At 37.2% G+C, this 14,808-nt stretch overlaps 1 protein-coding gene across 1 annotated transcript in view; it reads right to left on the bottom strand.

The window, feature by feature from the left end:
- Positions 1-14,808, bottom strand: part of LOC120422133 (uncharacterized) — a 464,835-nt gene that overhangs the window by 63,979 nt on the left and 386,048 nt on the right. The gene's annotated exons all lie outside the window — the stretch shown is intronic.

Raw genomic sequence — 14,808 nt, 5'->3', positions numbered from 1 at the left:
ATTGGTGAACTCAAACTTACTGCCAATTTTCCATACAAATATTATGTTTTTTCTTGTTTCATTTCCATACAAAACTACATGGTGAGCCGGCTGAGCCTATTCCCACAACTAGTGCATTAACTAAATCTTCAACGATGGATTTAGAATATTTGGATGAAACTTTGCCCATGCATTCTCTTTGTCAATCAAACTATTCGCTCTACAGCATTGCACAGTGGGCGAAATGGAACACAAAATCGGACTTAATTGAACGCGGCTGGTTCCCTGGTATGAAAAATAGTTTTTCTAATGTAAAAAATTCCGGGGAATCGATTGGTGATGGTTTCATCCACCGCACGATACGGCAAAGGGTCCATTTTTCCCCAATTCCCCATTTTTTTACATTTTTTTCTTGATAATCGGTCTGTATTTAGAGCGGAGGCTTTATGCGGCCATCCAAAATGCACTTAACTTATGTAAAAATGTCCCAGGAATCCAGTAAAAATAACCACTTGCACCGCAAAAATCATCTAGGGTCCATTTAACCCCAATTACGCTATAAAAGCATTTTTGGCCGTTTTCAAATGTTAGGTCCGATTTTACAAATCTGAAAATATTTTTATCGAAAAAATCAGACAATTTTACAAAAGAATGACGATTTGCACTTGATAGTTTAACAAATTTATGTTGATAAAAATAAAAATTATGTAAAAGGCAGTTTATTCAGCGTTTGGGGAAATTGGCCCAAAACTCATTCTTCAATCTTTTTATTTAGTTTAATTTCTATATCAACATAAATGTGTCAAACAATCAAGTGCAAATTGTCATTCTTATGTATAATTGTCTGATCTTTTCGATAAAAATATTTTCAGATTTGTAAAATCGGACCTAACATTTGAAAACGGCCAAAAATGCTTTTATAGCGGAATTGGGGTTAAATGGATACTAGATGATTTTTGCGGTGCAAGTGGTTATTTTTACTGGATTCTTGGGACATTTTCACATAAGTTAAGTGCATTTTGGATGGCCGCATAAAGCCTCAGCTCGAAATACAGACCGATTTTCAAGAAAAAACCCGATTTAATCCCACCAGGGGTGAGATAGAGCCTTTCTTACTAAAGAATATAACTTCTCTCAATTCACAACATCGACTTGATACAAAAAATCTTATGATTAAAGCAAGGTATTATTAATGATGTGTTTTCTAAAAGAAATTGAAAACACAATTTTCACCTATCGAATATTTTTAATCGTACAAATTCTTAGCTTCCAATGCGCAAGTGACGACACACACCGCGGTTTTGGTTTTCTAGTTTTGGTACGAGCCCAAAAACCGAACAAAGCAGGCGCAAAGCAAAACCGAGTTAACCGCACAGTGGGAAGCTTGCCATTCAGCGTCTACGAAAGTGAGAGAGTCAGAGATAGATATTTTTACAACCGCACCACTACACACTCAATCGCAATACCTTAGGTAGATAGCCATTGGCGTCGCGAGCATTGAAAACTTTTCAAACGATATAAAGCTTAGAAGCTTCGAAAGCTCCTATTGGAATCCAATGAACTCTGTTTAATAAAACGACACGACAAATGAAGCCTACTTAAAGGCGATTTTAGGAGCACACGGGAAACAAATTGATTGTACCCGGATGAATGTCCTATGTCAAAAAAGTTTTTGCATAAACATTGGACAGTTATGCAAAAACGGACTGGGAAAAAGAAACCGAAAAGCTACGATGTCTTACATGTTGTAGGAAACATCGGTAGACAAGCAACTACAAACGAGTATAAGTCGAGCCAAACTATATGCGCCAGCATTCTTGCGCCAGTATTCGAAGCTCAACTTGACAACTTGTCGACTTGGCGTCGAAGCGTCGGAAATCGGTGCTGTGTGATTTTTTAGCGATTTTTCGGTTTAAAATTCATGCTGAATCGACATAATTACGAAGCTGGAAATGACGTCCTGGCTTAAAGTAAAACCTATACCTTTCTTTAGTAAGAAAGGCAAAAAGTAAATCGTTCTAAAAATTGATCGGGATTGCCGATCGATGTCAAATTTGTTTCAGATGCTCACTCATGGTCTGTACTATGAATGTAGCAAGAAATTTCGAATAAAATCAGAAATGAAAAATGTTGGCGAAGGTCACCAGGTGGGCTTTTACCTTTTTTTAGGGATTTTGTTTCTTATGGTAGGTCAATCAAACGGCTCTAACTCCAGAACCATATTATGAATCTGGATGAAAATTTGGGAGGTTGTAGAGCTCGAAAAATGCAATTTTTGAGATAAATAAAAGATATGTAAATGAAAAAATTGGACCATATTTTCATTTGGAAACTGTGTATTTTCTGGAAAAGTCTGGCCGCATCCGAAAACAGATGGATAATTCGAAATTTGCGCGGCAACTCGCCCAGGTTCAGCACACTAGCTTTCATCTGCATTTAGGAAAATCGAAATCGGATTTATGGGAGCTGAGAACGGCGCGACACAAAATTTTGCAAAATTTTACCACATACGAACATCACTCGACCTCCACGGAATTTATTTTCTCAAAATTCGAGGGTTCGAGATAGACGAGTTCTATCAAGGTGAATCGATAGAGCGTCGAAAATCGATGCAGTGTGATTTTTTAGCGATTTTTCGGTTTAAAATTCATGCTGAATCGACATATTTACGAAGCTGGAAATGACGTCCTGGCTTAAAGTAAAACCTATACCTTTCTTTAGTAAGAAAGGCAAAAAGTAAATCGTTCTAAAAATTGATCGGGATTGCCGATCGATGTCAAATTTGTTTCAGATGCTCACTCATGGTCTGTACTATGAATGTAGCAAGAAATTTCGAATAAAATCAGAAATGAAAAATGTTGGCGAAGGTCACCAGGTGGGCTTTTACCTTTTTTTAGGGATTTTGTTTCTTATGGTAGGTCAATCAAACGGCTCTAACTCCAGAACCATATTATGAATCTGGATGAAAATTTGGGAGGTTGTAGAGCTCGAAAAATGCAATTTTTGAGATAAATAAAAGATATGTAAATGAAAAAATTGGACCATATTTTCATTTGAAAACTGTGTATTTTCTGGAAAAGTCTAGACACATCCGAAAACAGATGGATATTTCGAAATTTGCGCGGCAACTCGCCCAGGTTCAGCACACTAGCTTTCATCTGCATTTAGGAGAATCGAAATCGGATTTATGGAAGCTGAGAACGGCGCGACACAAAATTTTGCAAAATTTTACCACATACGAACATCACTCGACCTCCACGGAATTTATTTTCTCAAAATTCGAGGGTTCGAGATAGACGAGTTCTATCAAGGTGAATCGATAGAGCGTCGAAAATCGATGCAGTGTGATTTTTTAGCGATTTTTCGGTTTAAAATTCATGCTGAATCGACATATTTACGAAGCTGGAAATGACGTCCTGGCTTAAAGTAAAACCTATACCTTTCTTTAGTAAGAAAGGCAAAAAGTAAATCGTTCTAAAAATTGATCGGGATTGCCGATCGATGTCAAATTTGTTTCAGATGCTCACTCATGGTCTGTACTATGAATGTAGCAAGAAATTTCGAATAAAATCAGAAATGAAAAATGTTGGCGAAGGTCACCAGGTGGGCTTTTACCTTTTTTTAGGGATTTTGTTTCTTATGGTAGGTCAATCAAACGGCTCTAACTCCAGAACCATATTATGAATCTGGATGAAAATTTGGGAGGTTGTAGAGCTCGAAAAATGCAATTTTTGAGATAAATAAAAGATATGTAAATGAAAAAATTGGACCATATTTTCATTTGGAAACTGTGTATTTTCTGGAAAAGTCTGGCCGCATCCGAAAACAGATGGATAATTCGAAATTTGCGCGGCAACTCGCCCAGGTTCAGCACACTAGCTTTCATCTGCATTTAGGAAAATCGAAATCGGATTTATGGGAGCTGAGAACGGCGCGACACAAAATTTTGCAAAATTTTACCACATACGAACATCACTCGACCTCCACGGAATTTATTTTCTCAAAATTCGAGGGTTCGAGATAGACGAGTTCTATCAAGGTGAATCGATAGAGCGTCGAAAATCGATGCAGTGTGATTTTTTAGCGATTTTTCGGTTTAAAATTCATGCTGAATCGACATATTTACGAAGCTGGAAATGACGTCCTGGCTTAAAGTAAAACCTATACCTTTCTTTAGTAAGAAAGGCAAAAAGTAAATCGTTCTAAAAATTGATCGGGATTGCCGATCGATGTCAAATTTGTTTCAGATGCTCACTCATGGTCTGTACTATGAATGTAGCAAGAAATTTCGAATAAAATCAGAAATGAAAAATGTTGGCGAAGGTCACCAGGTGGGCTTTTACCTTTTTTTAGGGATTTTGTTTCTTATGGTAGGTCAATCAAACGGCTCTAACTCCAGAACCATATTATGAATCTGGATGAAAATTTGGGAGGTTGTAGAGCTCGAAAAATGCAATTTTTGAGATAAATAAAAGATATGTAAATGAAAAAATTGGACCATATTTTCATTTGGAAACTGTGTATTTTCTGGAAAAGTCTGGCCGCATCCGAAAACAGATGGATAATTCGAAATTTGCGCGGCAACTCGCCCAGGTTCAGCACACTAGCTTTCATCTGCATTTAGGAAAATCGAAATCGGATTTATGGGAGCTGAGAACGGCGCGACACAAAATTTTGCAAAATTTTACCACATACGAACATCACTCGACCTCCACGGAATTTATTTTCTCAAAATTCGAGGGTTCGAGATAGACGAGTTCTATCAAGGTGAATCGATAGAGCGTCGAAAATCGATGCAGTGTGATTTTTTAGCGATTTTTCGGTTTAAAATTCATGCTGAATCGACATATTTACGAAGCTGGAAATGACGTCCTGGCTTAAAGTAAAACCTATACCTTTCTTTAGTAAGAAAGGCAAAAAGTAAATCGTTCTAAAAATTGATCGGGATTGCCGATCGATGTCAAATTTGTTTCAGATGCTCACTCATGGTCTGTACTATGAATGTAGCAAGAAATTTCGAATAAAATCAGAAATGAAAAATGTTGGCGAAGGTCACCAGGTGGGCTTTTACCTTTTTTTAGGGATTTTGTTTCTTATGGTAGGTCAATCAAACGGCTCTAACTCCAGAACCATATTATGAATCTGGATGAAAATTTGGGAGGTTGTAGAGCTCGAAAAATGCAATTTTTGAGATAAATAAAAGATATGTAAATGAAAAAATTGGACCATATTTTCATTTGAAAACTGTGTATTTTCTGGAAAAGTCTAGACACATCCGAAAACAGATGGATATTTCGAAATTTGCGCGGCAACTCGCCCAGGTTCAGCACACTAGCTTTCATCTGCATTTAGGAGAATCGAAATCGGATTTATGGAAGCTGAGAACGGCGCGACACAAAATTTTGCAAAATTTTACCACATACGAACATCACTCGACCTCCACGGAATTTATTTTCTCAAAATTCGAGGGTTCGAGATAGACGAGTTCTATCAAGGTGAATCGATAGAGCGTCGAAAATCGATGCAGTGTGATTTTTTAGCGATTTTTCGGTTTAAAATTCATGCTGAATCGACATATTTACGAAGCTGGAAATGACGTCCTGGCTTAAAGTAAAACCTATACCTTTCTTTAGTAAGAAAGGCAAAAAGTAAATCGTTCTAAAAATTGATCGGGATTGCCGATCGATGTCAAATTTGTTTCAGATGCTCACTCATGGTCTGTACTATGAATGTAGCAAGAAATTTCGAATAAAATCAGAAATGAAAAATGTTGGCGAAGGTCACCAGGTGGGCTTTTACCTTTTTTTAGGGATTTTGTTTCTTATGGTAGGTCAATCAAACGGCTCTAACTCCAGAACCATATTATGAATCTGGATGAAAATTTGGGAGGTTGTAGAGCTCGAAAAATGCAATTTTTGAGATAAATAAAAGATATGTAAATGAAAAAATTGGACCATATTTTCATTTGAAAACTGTGTATTTTCTGGAAAAGTCTAGACACATCCGAAAACAGATGGATATTTCGAAATTTGCGCGGCAACTCGCCCAGGTTCAGCACACTAGCTTTCATCTGCATTTAGGAGAATCGAAATCGGATTTATGGAAGCTGAGAACGGCGCGACACAAAATTTTGCAAAATTTTACCACATACGAACATCACTCGACCTCCACGGAATTTATTTTCTCAAAATTCGAGGGTTCGAGATAGACGAGTTCTATCAAGGTGAATCGATAGAGCGTCGAAAATCGATGCAGTGTGATTTTTTAGCGATTTTTCGGTTTAAAATTCATGCTGAATCGACATATTTACGAAGCTGGAAATGACGTCCTGGCTTAAAGTAAAACCTATACCTTTCTTTAGTAAGAAAGGCAAAAAGTAAATCGTTCTAAAAATTGATCGGGATTGCCGATCGATGTCAAATTTGTTTCAGATGCTCACTCATGGTCTGTACTATGAATGTAGCAAGAAATTTCGAATAAAATCAGAAATGAAAAATGTTGGCGAAGGTCACCAGGTGGGCTTTTACCTTTTTTTAGGGATTTTGTTTCTTATGGTAGGTCAATCAAACGGCTCTAACTCCAGAACCATATTATGAATCTGGATGAAAATTTGGGAGGTTGTAGAGCTCGAAAAATGCAATTTTTGAGATAAATAAAAGATATGTAAATGAAAAAATTGGACCATATTTTCATTTGGAAACTGTGTATTTTCTGGAAAAGTCTGGCCGCATCCGAAAACAGATGGATAATTCGAAATTTGCGCGGCAACTCGCCCAGGTTCAGCACACTAGCTTTCATCTGCATTTAGGAAAATCGAAATCGGATTTATGGGAGCTGAGAACGGCGCGACACAAAATTTTGCAAAATTTTACCACATACGAACATCACTCGACCTCCACGGAATTTATTTTCTCAAAATTCGAGGGTTCGAGATAGACGAGTTCTATCAAGGTGAATCGATAGAGCGTCGAAAATCGATGCAGTGTGATTTTTTAGCGATTTTTCGGTTTAAAATTCATGCTGAATCGACATATTTACGAAGCTGGAAATGACGTCCTGGCTTAAAGTAAAACCTATACCTTTCTTTAGTAAGAAAGGCAAAAAGTAAATCGTTCTAAAAATTGATCGGGATTGCCGATCGATGTCAAATTTGTTTCAGATGCTCACTCATGGTCTGTACTATGAATGTAGCAAGAAATTTCGAATAAAATCAGAAATGAAAAATGTTGGCGAAGGTCACCAGGTGGGCTTTTACCTTTTTTTAGGGATTTTGTTTCTTATGGTAGGTCAATCAAACGGCTCTAACTCCAGAACCATATTATGAATCTGGATGAAAATTTGGGAGGTTGTAGAGCTCGAAAAATGCAATTTTTGAGATAAATAAAAGATATGTAAATGAAAAAATTGGACCATATTTTCATTTGAAAACTGTGTATTTTCTGGAAAAGTCTAGACACATCCGAAAACAGATGGATATTTCGAAATTTGCGCGGCAACTCGCCCAGGTTCAGCACACTAGCTTTCATCTGCATTTAGGAAAATCGAAATCGGATTTATGGGAGCTGAGAACGGCGCGACACAAAATTTTGCAAAATTTTACCACATACGAACATCACTCGACCTCCACGGAATTTATTTTCTCAAAATTCGAGGGTTCGAGATAGACGAGTTCTATCAAGGTGAATCGATAGAGCGTCGAAAATCGATGCAGTGTGATTTTTTAGCGATTTTTCGGTTTAAAATTCATGCTGAATCGACATATTTACGAAGCTGGAAATGACGTCCTGGCTTAAAGTAAAACCTATACCTTTCTTTAGTAAGAAAGGCAAAAAGTAAATCGTTCTAAAAATTGATCGGGATTGCCGATCGATGTCAAATTTGTTTCAGATGCTCACTCATGGTCTGTACTATGAATGTAGCAAGAAATTTCGAATAAAATCAGAAATGAAAAATGTTGGCGAAGGTCACCAGGTGGGCTTTTACCTTTTTTTAGGGATTTTGTTTCTTATGGTAGGTCAATCAAACGGCTCTAACTCCAGAACCATATTATGAATCTGGATGAAAATTTGGGAGGTTGTAGAGCTCGAAAAATGCAATTTTTGAGATAAATAAAAGATATGTAAATGAAAAAATTGGACCATATTTTCATTTGGAAACTGTGTATTTTCTGGAAAAGTCTGGCCGCATCCGAAAACAGATGGATAATTCGAAATTTGCGCGGCAACTCGCCCAGGTTCAGCACACTAGCTTTCATCTGCATTTAGGAAAATCGAAATCGGATTTATGGGAGCTGAGAACGGCGCGACACAAAATTTTGCAAAATTTTACCACATACGAACATCACTCGACCTCCACGGAATTTATTTTCTCAAAATTCGAGGGTTCGAGATAGACGAGTTCTATCAAGGTGAATCGATAGAGCGTCGAAAATCGATGCAGTGTGATTTTTTAGCGATTTTTCGGTTTAAAATTCATGCTGAATCGACATATTTACGAAGCTGGAAATGACGTCCTGGCTTAAAGTAAAACCTATACCTTTCTTTAGTAAGAAAGGCAAAAAGTAAATCGTTCTAAAAATTGATCGGGATTGCCGATCGATGTCAAATTTGTTTCAGATGCTCACTCATGGTCTGTACTATGAATGTAGCAAGAAATTTCGAATAAAATCAGAAATGAAAAATGTTGGCGAAGGTCACCAGGTGGGCTTTTACCTTTTTTTAGGGATTTTGTTTCTTATGGTAGGTCAATCAAACGGCTCTAACTCCAGAACCATATTATGAATCTGGATGAAAATTTGGGAGGTTGTAGAGCTCGAAAAATGCAATTTTTGAGATAAATAAAAGATATGTAAATGAAAAAATTGGACCATATTTTCATTTGGAAACTGTGTATTTTCTGGAAAAGTCTGGCCGCATCCGAAAACAGATGGATAATTCGAAATTTGCGCGGCAACTCGCCCAGGTTCAGCACACTAGCTTTCATCTGCATTTAGGAAAATCGAAATCGGATTTATGGGAGCTGAGAACGGCGCGACACAAAATTTTGCAAAATTTTACCACATACGAACATCACTCGACCTCCACGGAATTTATTTTCTCAAAATTCGAGGGTTCGAGATAGACGAGTTCTATCAAGGTGAATCGATAGAGCGTCGAAAATCGATGCAGTGTGATTTTTTAGCGATTTTTCGGTTTAAAATTCATGCTGAATCGACATATTTACGAAGCTGGAAATGACGTCCTGGCTTAAAGTAAAACCTATACCTTTCTTTAGTAAGAAAGGCAAAAAGTAAATCGTTCTAAAAATTGATCGGGATTGCCGATCGATGTCAAATTTGTTTCAGATGCTCACTCATGGTCTGTACTATGAATGTAGCAAGAAATTTCGAATAAAATCAGAAATGAAAAATGTTGGCGAAGGTCACCAGGTGGGCTTTTACCTTTTTTTAGGGATTTTGTTTCTTATGGTAGGTCAATCAAACGGCTCTAACTCCAGAACCATATTATGAATCTGGATGAAAATTTGGGAGGTTGTAGAGCTCGAAAAATGCAATTTTTGAGATAAATAAAAGATATGTAAATGAAAAAATTGGACCATATTTTCATTTGGAAACTGTGTATTTTCTGGAAAAGTCTGGCCGCATCCGAAAACAGATGGATAATTCGAAATTTGCGCGGCAACTCGCCCAGGTTCAGCACACTAGCTTTCATCTGCATTTAGGAAAATCGAAATCGGATTTATGGGAGCTGAGAACGGCGCGACACAAAATTTTGCAAAATTTTACCACATACGAACATCACTCGACCTCCACGGAATTTATTTTCTCAAAATTCGAGGGTTCGAGATAGACGAGTTCTATCAAGGTGAATCGATAGAGCGTCGAAAATCGATGCAGTGTGATTTTTTAGCGATTTTTCGGTTTAAAATTCATGCTGAATCGACATATTTACGAAGCTGGAAATGACGTCCTGGCTTAAAGTAAAACCTATACCTTTCTTTAGTAAGAAAGGCAAAAAGTAAATCGTTCTAAAAATTGATCGGGATTGCCGATCGATGTCAAATTTGTTTCAGATGCTCACTCATGGTCTGTACTATGAATGTAGCAAGAAATTTCGAATAAAATCAGAAATGAAAAATGTTGGCGAAGGTCACCAGGTGGGCTTTTACCTTTTTTTAGGGATTTTGTTTCTTATGGTAGGTCAATCAAACGGCTCTAACTCCAGAACCATATTATGAATCTGGATGAAAATTTGGGAGGTTGTAGAGCTCGAAAAATGCAATTTTTGAGATAAATAAAAGATATGTAAATGAAAAAATTGGACCATATTTTCATTTGAAAACTGTGTATTTTCTGGAAAAGTCTAGACACATCCGAAAACAGATGGATATTTCGAAATTTGCGCGGCAACTCGCCCAGGTTCAGCACACTAGCTTTCATCTGCATTTAGGAGAATCGAAATCGGATTTATGGAAGCTGAGAACGGCGCGACACAAAATTTTGCAAAATTTTACCACATACGAACATCACTCGACCTCCACGGAATTTATTTTCTCAAAATTCGAGGGTTCGAGATAGACGAGTTCTATCAAGGTGAATCGATAGAGCGTCGAAAATCGATGCAGTGTGATTTTTTAGCGATTTTTCGGTTTAAAATTCATGCTGAATCGACATATTTACGAAGCTGGAAATGACGTCCTGGCTTAAAGTAAAACCTATACCTTTCTTTAGTAAGAAAGGCAAAAAGTAAATCGTTCTAAAAATTGATCGGGATTGCCGATCGATGTCAAATTTGTTTCAGATGCTCACTCATGGTCTGTACTATGAATGTAGCAAGAAATTTCGAATAAAATCAGAAATGAAAAATGTTGGCGAAGGTCACCAGGTGGGCTTTTACCTTTTTTTAGGGATTTTGTTTCTTATGGTAGGTCAATCAAACGGCTCTAACTCCAGAACCATATTATGAATCTGGATGAAAATTTGGGAGGTTGTAGAGCTCGAAAAATGCAATTTTTGAGATAAATAAAAGATATGTAAATGAAAAAATTGGACCATATTTTCATTTGAAAACTGTGTATTTTCTGGAAAAGTCTAGACACATCCGAAAACAGATGGATATTTCGAAATTTGCGCGGCAACTCGCCCAGGTTCAGCACACTAGCTTTCATCTGCATTTAGGAGAATCGAAATCGGATTTATGGAAGCTGAGAACGGCGCGACACAAAATTTTGCAAAATTTTACCACATACGAACATCACTCGACCTCCACGGAATTTATTTTCTCAAAATTCGAGGGTTCGAGATAGACGAGTTCTATCAAGGTGAATCGATAGAGCGTCGAAAATCGATGCAGTGTGATTTTTTAGCGATTTTTCGGTTTAAAATTCATGCTGAATCGACATATTTACGAAGCTGGAAATGACGTCCTGGCTTAAAGTAAAACCTATACCTTTCTTTAGTAAGAAAGGCAAAAAGTAAATCGTTCTAAAAATTGATCGGGATTGCCGATCGATGTCAAATTTGTTTCAGATGCTCACTCATGGTCTGTACTATGAATGTAGCAAGAAATTTCGAATAAAATCAGAAATGAAAAATGTTGGCGAAGGTCACCAGGTGGGCTTTTACCTTTTTTTAGGGATTTTGTTTCTTATGGTAGGTCAATCAAACGGCTCTAACTCCAGAACCATATTATGAATCTGGATGAAAATTTGGGAGGTTGTAGAGCTCGAAAAATGCAATTTTTGAGATAAATAAAAGATATGTAAATGAAAAAATTGGACCATATTTTCATTTGGAAACTGTGTATTTTCTGGAAAAGTCTGGCCGCATCCGAAAACAGATGGATAATTCGAAATTTGCGCGGCAACTCGCCCAGGTTCAGCACACTAGCTTTCATCTGCATTTAGGAAAATCGAAATCGGATTTATGGGAGCTGAGAACGGCGCGACACAAAATTTTGCAAAATTTTACCACATACGAACATCACTCGACCTCCACGGAATTTATTTTCTCAAAATTCGAGGGTTCGAGATAGACGAGTTCTATCAAGGTGAATCGATAGAGCGTCGAAAATCGATGCAGTGTGATTTTTTAGCGATTTTTCGGTTTAAAATTCATGCTGAATCGACATATTTACGAAGCTGGAAATGACGTCCTGGCTTAAAGTAAAACCTATACCTTTCTTTAGTAAGAAAGGCAAAAAGTAAATCGTTCTAAAAATTGATCGGGATTGCCGATCGATGTCAAATTTGTTTCAGATGCTCACTCATGGTCTGTACTATGAATGTAGCAAGAAATTTCGAATAAAATCAGAAATGAAAAATGTTGGCGAAGGTCACCAGGTGGGCTTTTACCTTTTTTTAGGGATTTTGTTTCTTATGGTAGGTCAATCAAACGGCTCTAACTCCAGAACCATATTATGAATCTGGATGAAAATTTGGGAGGTTGTAGAGCTCGAAAAATGCAATTTTTGAGATAAATAAAAGATATGTAAATGAAAAAATTGGACCATATTTTCATTTGAAAACTGTGTATTTTCTGGAAAAGTCTAGACACATCCGAAAACAGATGGATATTTCGAAATTTGCGCGGCAACTCGCCCAGGTTCAGCACACTAGCTTTCATCTGCATTTAGGAAAATCGAAATCGGATTTATGGGAGCTGAGAACGGCGCGACACAAAATTTTGCAAAATTTTACCACATACGAACATCACTCGACCTCCACGGAATTTATTTTCTCAAAATTCGAGGGTTCGAGATAGACGAGTTCTATCAAGGTGAATCGATAGAGCGTCGAAAATCGATGCAGTGTGATTTTTTAGCGATTTTTCGGTTTAAAATTCATGCTGAATCGACATATTTACGAAGCTGGAAATGACGTCCTGGCTTAAAGTAAAACCTATACCTTTCTTTAGTAAGAAAGGCAAAAAGTAAATCGTTCTAAAAATTGATCGGGATTGCCGATCGATGTCAAATTTGTTTCAGATGCTCACTCATGGTCTGTACTATGAATGTAGCAAGAAATTTCGAATAAAATCAGAAATGAAAAATGTTGGCGAAGGTCACCAGGTGGGCTTTTACCTTTTTTTAGGGATTTTGTTTCTTATGGTAGGTCAATCAAACGGCTCTAACTCCAGAACCATATTATGAATCTGGATGAAAATTTGGGAGGTTGTAGAGCTCGAAAAATGCAATTTTTGAGATAAATAAAAGATATGTAAATGAAAAAATTGGACCATATTTTCATTTGGAAACTGTGTATTTTCTGGAAAAGTCTGGCCGCATCCGAAAACAGATGGATAATTCGAAATTTGCGCGGCAACTCGCCCAGGTTCAGCACACTAGCTTTCATCTGCATTTAGGAAAATCGAAATCGGATTTATGGGAGCTGAGAACGGCGCGACACAAAATTTTGCAAAATTTTACCACATACGAACATCACTCGACCTCCACGGAATTTATTTTCTCAAAATTCGAGGGTTCGAGATAGACGAGTTCTATCAAGGTGAATCGATAGAGCGTCGAAAATCGATGCAGTGTGATTTTTTAGCGATTTTTCGGTTTAAAATTCATGCTGAATCGACATATTTACGAAGCTGGAAATGACGTCCTGGCTTAAAGTAAAACCTATACCTTTCTTTAGTAAGAAAGGCAAAAAGTAAATCGTTCTAAAAATTGATCGGGATTGCCGATCGATGTCAAATTTGTTTCAGATGCTCACTCATGGTCTGTACTATGAATGTAGCAAGAAATTTCGAATAAAATCAGAAATGAAAAATGTTGGCGAAGGTCACCAGGTGGGCTTTTACCTTTTTTTAGGGATTTTGTTTCTTATGGTAGGTCAATCAAACGGCTCTAACTCCAGAACCATATTATGAATCTGGATGAAAATTTGGGAGGTTGTAGAGCTCGAAAAATGCAATTTTTGAGATAAATAAAAGATATGTAAATGAAAAAATTGGACCATATTTTCATTTGGAAACTGTGTATTTTCTGGAAAAGTCTGGCCGCATCCGAAAACAGATGGATAATTCGAAATTTGCGCGGCAACTCGCCCAGGTTCAGCACACTAGCTTTCATCTGCATTTAGGAAAATCGAAATCGGATTTATGGGAGCTGAGAACGGCGCGACACAAAATTTTGCAAAATTTTACCACATACGAACATCACTCGACCTCCACGGAATTTATTTTCTCAAAATTCGAGGGTTCGAGATAGACGAGTTCTATCAAGGTGAATCGATAGAGCGTCGAAAATCGATGCAGTGTGATTTTTTAGCGATTTTTCGGTTTAAAATTCATGCTGAATCGACATATTTACGAAGCTGGAAATGACGTCCTGGCTTAAAGTAAAACCTATACCTTTCTTTAGTAAGAAAGGCAAAAAGTAAATCGTTCTAAAAATTGATCGGGATTGCCGATCGATGTCAAATTTGTTTCAGATGCTCACTCATGGTCTGTACTATGAATGTAGCAAGAAATTTCGAATAAAATCAGAAATGAAAAATGTTGGCGAAGGTCACCAGGTGGGCTTTTACCTTTTTTTAGGGATTTTGTTTCTTATGGTAGGTCAATCAAACGGCTCTAACTCCAGAACCATATTATGAATCTGGATGAAAATTTGGGAGGTTGTAGAGCTCGAAAAATGCAATTTTTGAGATAAATAAAAGATATGTAAATGAAAAAATTGGACCATATTTTCATTTGAAAACTGTGTATTTTCTGGAAAAGTCTAGACACATCCGAAAACAGATGGATATTTCGAAATTTGCGCGGCAACTCGCCCAGGTTCAGCACACTAGCTTTCATCTGCATTTAGGAGAATCGAAATC

Source organism: Culex pipiens, chromosome 1 (assembly GCF_016801865.2).
Source record: "Culex pipiens pallens isolate TS chromosome 1, TS_CPP_V2, whole genome shotgun sequence".
Lineage (NCBI taxonomy): Eukaryota > Metazoa > Arthropoda > Insecta > Diptera > Culicidae > Culex > Culex pipiens.
The sequence above is the reverse complement of the archived record's forward strand: the minus strand, read 5'-3'. Positions and strand labels throughout refer to the sequence as shown.